Source organism: Phalacrocorax aristotelis, chromosome 27, assembly GCF_949628215.1.
Source record: "Phalacrocorax aristotelis chromosome 27, bGulAri2.1, whole genome shotgun sequence".
Lineage (NCBI taxonomy): Eukaryota > Metazoa > Chordata > Aves > Suliformes > Phalacrocoracidae > Phalacrocorax > Phalacrocorax aristotelis.
Window position 1 is genome coordinate 291,478 of NC_134302.1, and position 6,514 is coordinate 297,991.

Genomic DNA, 6,514 nt, shown 5'->3' on the forward strand with positions numbered 1-6,514 from the left:
TTTAACCCAAAGCCCCCACAGAGGACACAGCGCAGCCCTGCCGCACCGGCCCGGGGCTCCAGTGCCCCGGCGATACCACACAGCCATCCCCCAGGGGCAGCTCGAGCTCCCGCAGAGGGGTCTGGGGCGCAAGGAAGGCCTCCCGAAGGACCCTGAGTAGGCCAGTGCTGGAAGAGGTCTTCAGAGCGGGGAAAGGCTGAAATTGTAAGAGGGTGTCCTCCGTCATGGTCACAAAGCAGACCGAGAAGAAAAGCAGGGAATCTCCATTTCTGGGAACTTCCAAATCCCAAAAGGGCAATCTCAGTGGAAGAAGCTTAATCTCCTTTTCCCTCTTTTCCGCACAAGCTCTTCTTCTTTGCTGGGAGGAAGACAAGAGTTGAGCTGGCCACGTGCCTCCCCAGGGGACGCCCTGCCCCTCCCTGCCTGGGCGGCGGGTCACAGTAGGGCCCTTTGACACCTCCCTTTGTGACACCCCACTGCGCCTCATGTGGTAAGTGCGGCTGCGGCCCCCAGCCCGCAGTGTCCAGCAGGACAGCGACGGGACAGGGCAGGAGCACGGAGATGGCGAGGAGCCCCCGAGCGCAGCCCACATCTTCCCCTGCTGCCGCTGGCAGCCCCGCGGCACCAAAGCGTTTTGCCAAAGCCTCCCCCTTCCCCACTCCTACCCCTTTCCTCCATCCCGCAGCATGGCAGAGAGACCCCCCAGCCGCCCCAGGGTGGCCTGGCAGGAGGACAGGGCTCCCCAGGAGAGCAGCTCTCCACCGGAACCCTACGAGGTGTGCACGGTGCAGCCACTGCAGATTGGTGAGTGAGGGGTCCTGTTGGTCTGGGCAGGGCTGGGGCCAGCCAGCGCACCCTGCTCGATGCCAGGCTCACGTTTCCCCGGCACGCTGGCAGCGGGGGTCCCATGGGCGGTGGCCTGAATGCAGGGCATGCTCAGGGCTGGGAGCTGGCCCCGGCACAGCCTCCCCCAAGGAGGGAGAGAGCAGAGGGGACCCAGCTCCTGCTCCGGGGCACGGGCAGCCAGGGGCAGCTGGGCTGGCAGGAGGCAGCAACGCTGTGGGACGGGGACCTTTCCCGCCCATCTGCAAGCAAGTTCCGCAGCCCGTTGCACTGGGGGCTTTGCCCAGCTGTGCTGTGCTCCAGCATGGCAGCCCGCCTGCTGGGCACGCTCCAGCCCTGCCGTGCATGGGAAGAACGCGCCAGTGCAGCAGGCACGGGGCTGGACGGAGGGCAGACCTCCCTCCCCTGCTCTACCCTGCCACCGGACCCTCCCTACAAGCCTCCCTACAAGCCTCCCTGCTCTCCTCCTCTATTAGATGCCTCGTGGTTACCTGTGTACCAAGACGAAAAGGAAACCGTGGACTCCATCCAGGCCTTTGTCAGCAGCACAGAAAAGGTAACCGTCACCAGTTTGAACGTGGCTGTGCCAGCGTCTGCTGACAGGGGCTCTGCTGCCGGGCTGCCGGAGGTGTGCTGGCTGGGCAGAGCGGCTTCTCCCAGGTCGCCCACGCGGCACTGCACCACCAGTACTCCAGTCCCGCTGGCCCTGTGCCCCCCTCTCACGTTCCCTGTCTGTCCCTCTCTTCCTTGGCTGCCAGGACGAGGGACAGAAGATAGAGTTTCTTGACAGCATCTGCACCCTGTGCTGCTGATGGTGCTGCTTGCCCGTAGCAATCTCTGGATTGAAATGCAAAGTGACTGGCACTGTAGACAACCCAGCCCTGACAACAGGCACTGCAGCCACTCAAACCCCCACAACAAGTACCGGAGCTAGCTCAGAAAATAAACCCGTACCAGTATCAGTTGCCCCCATACACAAGACGAAATATTGGAAGCGGACATCAACTCGTTTAGAACGGGATGATGAAGAACCAGGGCCATCGCGGGGAGAGGAGGGAGAAGTAATAAATGAAAGAGAGACCACCCGATCCCTGTCCTTAAGCGAGTTGCAAGATATGCGAAAAGATTATAGCCGTCCTTCAGGTGAGCACATTGCCACCTGGCTGCTCCGATGCTGGGATAATGGGGCCAGTAGCCTGGAACTAGAGGGAAAAGAAGCCAAACAATTGGGATCCCTTTCTGGGGAAGGGGCGTTGACAAAGCAATTGGAAAAAAACCACAAGCCCTCAGCCTCTGGAGGCGACTCCTGTCCGGAGTGAAGGAAAGGTATCCCTTTAAAGAAGATGTTACATATCGCCCAGGAAAATGGACAACTATGGAGAAAGGCATCCAGTATCTAAGGGAATTAGCTGTGTTTGAGGTGATTTATGGTGACCTGGACGATCAACGGTCACCCAAAGATCCAGATGAAGCCCAGTGCACACGACCCATGTGGCGGAAGTTTGTACGGAGCGCACCATCCTCGTATGCAGCCTCATTGGCAGTGACGGCCTGGAGAGGGGACGAGGCACCAACAGTGGCGGAGGTGATTGATAGACTCCGGGGTTACGAGACAAATCTCTCATCCTCGCTCGCCTCTGCTGCGGAGAAACTATCCCAAGAGGTCCAGCAACTCAAAGAAGATCTGTCCTACTCCCCACCGCGACAGAGTAGTGTCTCAGCTGTTAGGAATAAGCGTCCTCTGGCTCAAGGAAGGGGATACACACCACGGGCCACCCTATGGTTCTACCTGTGTGACCACGGAGAGGACATGATGAGGTGGGATGGCAAGCCTACTTCGACCCTACAGGCACGAGTACATGAACTGCAAGGAAGAAGTGTCACTCAGGGAGGCTCTTCCAGGAAAGCTGCTGCTCCAGTTTCCGGTGAGCAGGTCCCCAGACAGAGGAGGAGAAGTGGAGATTTTATTTCTAAGTGTAACAGAGGGACTCCTGATTCACATTTACAGGAAGGGAGTGTTGAATACTATGATCAGGACTAGAGGGGCCCTGCCTCCAGCTGGGTGGAGGAAAGGGATAACCGGGCTTACTGGACTGTGTGGATCCGATGGCCTGGCACGTCCGACCCACAGGAGCATAAAGCTTTAGTGGACACCGGCGCACAGTGCACCTTACTGCCATCAAACTATATAGGGGCAGAACCCATCAGCATTGCTGGAGTGACAGGGGGATCCCAAGAGCTAACTGTATTGGAGGCCGAAGTGAGCCCAACTGGCAACGAGTGGCAGAAGCACCCCATTGTGACTGGCCCAGAGGCTCCGTGCATCCTGGGCATAGACTACCTCAGGAGAGGGTATTTCAAGGACCCAAATGGTTACAAGTGGGCTTTTGGTGTAGCTGCCTTGGAGACGGAGGAAACTGAACAGCTGTCTACCTTGCCCGGTCTCTCAAAGGACCCTTCTGTGGTGGGGTTGCTGAAGGTCAAAGAACAACAGGTGCCAATCGCCACCACAAAAGTGCACCGGCAGCAATATCGCACCAACAGAGACTCTCTGATCCCCATCCATAAACTCATTCACCAACTGAGGAGCCAAGGAGTCATCAGTAAGACCCACTCACCCTTTAACAGTCCCATATGGCCAGTGCGGAAGTCTAATGGAGAGTGGAGACTAACAGTAGACTACCGTGGCCTGAATGAAGTCACTCCACCGTTGAGTGCTGCTGTGCCAGACATGCTAGAACTTCAATACGAACTGGAGTCCAAGGCAGCCAAGTGGTATGCCACAACTGATATTGCTAATGCATTCTTCTCAATCCCTCTGGCAGCAGAATGCGGGCCACAGTTTGCTTTCACATGGAGGGGCGTCCAGTACACCTGGAATCGACTGCCCCAGGGGTCGAAACACAGTCCTACCATTTGCCATGGACTGATTCAGACTGTACTGGAACAGGGAGAAGCTCCAGAACACCTTCAATACATTGATGACATCATTGTGTGGGGCAACACAGCGGAAGAAGTTTTTGAGAAAGGAGAGAAAATAGTCCAAATCCTTCTGAAAGCTGGTTTTGCCATAAAACAAAGTAAGGTGAAGGGACCCACACGAGAAATCCAGTTCTTAGGAATCAAATGGCAAGATGGTCGTCGTCAGATTCCAATGGATGTGATCAACAAAATAGCAGCCATGTCTCCACCAACTAGCAAAAAGGAAACACAAGCTTTCTTGGGCGTTGTGGGTTTTTGGAGAATGCATATTCCAGATTACAGTATGATCGTAAGCCCTCTCTATCAAGTGACCCGGAAAAAGAATGATTTCAAATGGGGCCCTGAGCAACGACAAGCCTTTGAACAGATTAAACGAGAAATAGTTCATGCAGTAGCTCTTGCGCCAGTCCGGGCAGGACAAGATGTAAAAAATGTGCTCTACACTGCAGCCAGGGAGAATGGCCCTACCTGGAGCCTCTGGCAGAAAGCACCAGGGGAGACCCGAGGTCGACCCCTAGGGTTTTGGAGTCGGGGATACAGAGGGTCCGAAGCCCGCTATACTCCAACTGAAAAAGAGATATTGGCAGCATATGAGGGGGTCCGAGCTGCTTCAGAAGTGGTTGGTACTGAGGCACAGCTGCTCCTGGCACCCCGACTGCCAGTGCTGGGCTGGATGTTCAAAGGAAACATCCCCTCTACACACCATGCAACTGATGCTACATGGAGTAAATGGGTTGCGCTGATCACCCAGCGGGCTCGAGTAGGAAACCCCAGTCGCCCAGGAATCTTGGAAGTGATTATGGACTGGCCAGAAGGCAAAGATTTTGGATTATCACCAGAGGAGGAGGTGACACGTGCTGAAGAAGCCCCACTGTATAACAAACTGCCAGAAGATGAGAAGCAGTATGCCCTGTTCACTGATGGGTCCTGTCGCCTTGTGGGAAAGCACCGGAGATGGAAGGCTGCTGTATGGAGTCCTACACGACAAGTCGCAGAAACTGCTGAAGGAGAAGGTGAATCGAGCCACTTTGCAGAGGTAAAGGCCATCCAGCTGGCCTTAGCCATCGCTGAACGGGAAAAGTGGCCAGTGCTCTATCTCTATACTGACTCCTGGATGGTGGCAAATGCCTTGTGGGGCTGGCTGCAGCAGTGGAAGCAAAGCAACTGGCAGCGCAGAGGCAAACCCATCTGGGCTGCCACATTGTGGCAAGATATTGCTGCCCGGGTAGAGAACCTGGTTGTAAAGGTACGGCATGTGGATGCTCATGTCCGCAGGAGTCGGGCCACTGAAGAGCATTGAAACAACCAGGAGGTGGATCAGGCTGCCAAGATTGAAGTGGCTGAGGTGGATCTGGACTGGCAGCATAAGGGTGAACTATTTCTAGCTCGGTGGGCCCATGACACCTCAGGCCATCAAGGGAGAGATGCAACATACAGTGGGCTCGTGATCGAGGGGTGGACTTGACCATGGATGTTATTGCACAGGTTATCCACGAATGTGACACATGCGCTGCAATCAAGCAAGCGAAGCGGGTAAAGCCTCTGTGGTATGGGGGACGATGGCTGAAATACAAATACGGGGAGGCAAATTGACTATATCGCACTCCCACAGACCCACCAAGGCAAGCGCCATGTGCTTACAATGGTAGAAACAACGACCGGCTGGCTGGAAACATCTCCTGTCCCCCACGCCACTGCCCGGAACGCTCTCCTGGGTCTTGAGAAACAAGTCCTGTAGCGACATGGCACCCCAGAGAGGATTGAGTCAGACAATGGGACTCATTTCCAAAATAGCCTCATAGACACCTGGGCCAAAGAGCGCGGCATTGAGTGGGTGTATCACACCCCCTGTCACACACCAGCCTCTGGAAAAATTGAACGGTACAATGGACTGTTAAAAACTACACTGAGAGCAATGGGGGGTGGAACATTCAAGCACTGGGATGCACATTTAGCAAAAGCCACGTGGTTAGTCAACACGAGGGGATCTGCCGACCGAGCTGGCCCTGCCTAGTCAGAAAGCCTACATACTGTGGAAGGGGATAGAGTCCCTGTAGTGCACGCAAAAAGTATGCTGGGCAAAACAGTCTGGGTTCTTCCTGCCTCCGGCAAAGGCAAACCCATTCGTGGGACTGCTTTTGCTCGAGGACCCGGGTGCACTTGGTGGGTAATGCGGGAGGATGGAGAAATCCAATGTGTGCCTCAAGGGGGGTTGATTTTGGGTGAAAACAGTCAATGAACTGAGTGGCACAATGTGAACTGCTATATAATACTGTGTGTCACCTCTGTGTTGTATCAATGATATCAGAGTACGAGCCTCCCAACCCATGGAAGATCAACTATGAAACAAGCCGTGCAGCAGTGATGGAACGATGACTGACTCGGCGTGCAGCAACCCAATGCCACAGACCATCTCTCCCACCCTGAAAGACTGATACGGCAGATGGAGCCCAGAGTCACGGACTGGGTGAACTCAATGGACATTTTAATGGACATTTTACAGGGAAGGTCCATGAACTAAGGGAATGATGCCTGTGTATTATGTTAAAGGATGGGAAGGGGAGGGGTGGTGGTTGGTACGGTTGTATTGCATCGTATGGGACCTGGGCATGGTGTAAATGGTATGGAATAAGGGGTGGAGAATGTGCTGGTTTTGGCTGAGAAGGGGTTAATTCTCCTCACTGTGGGG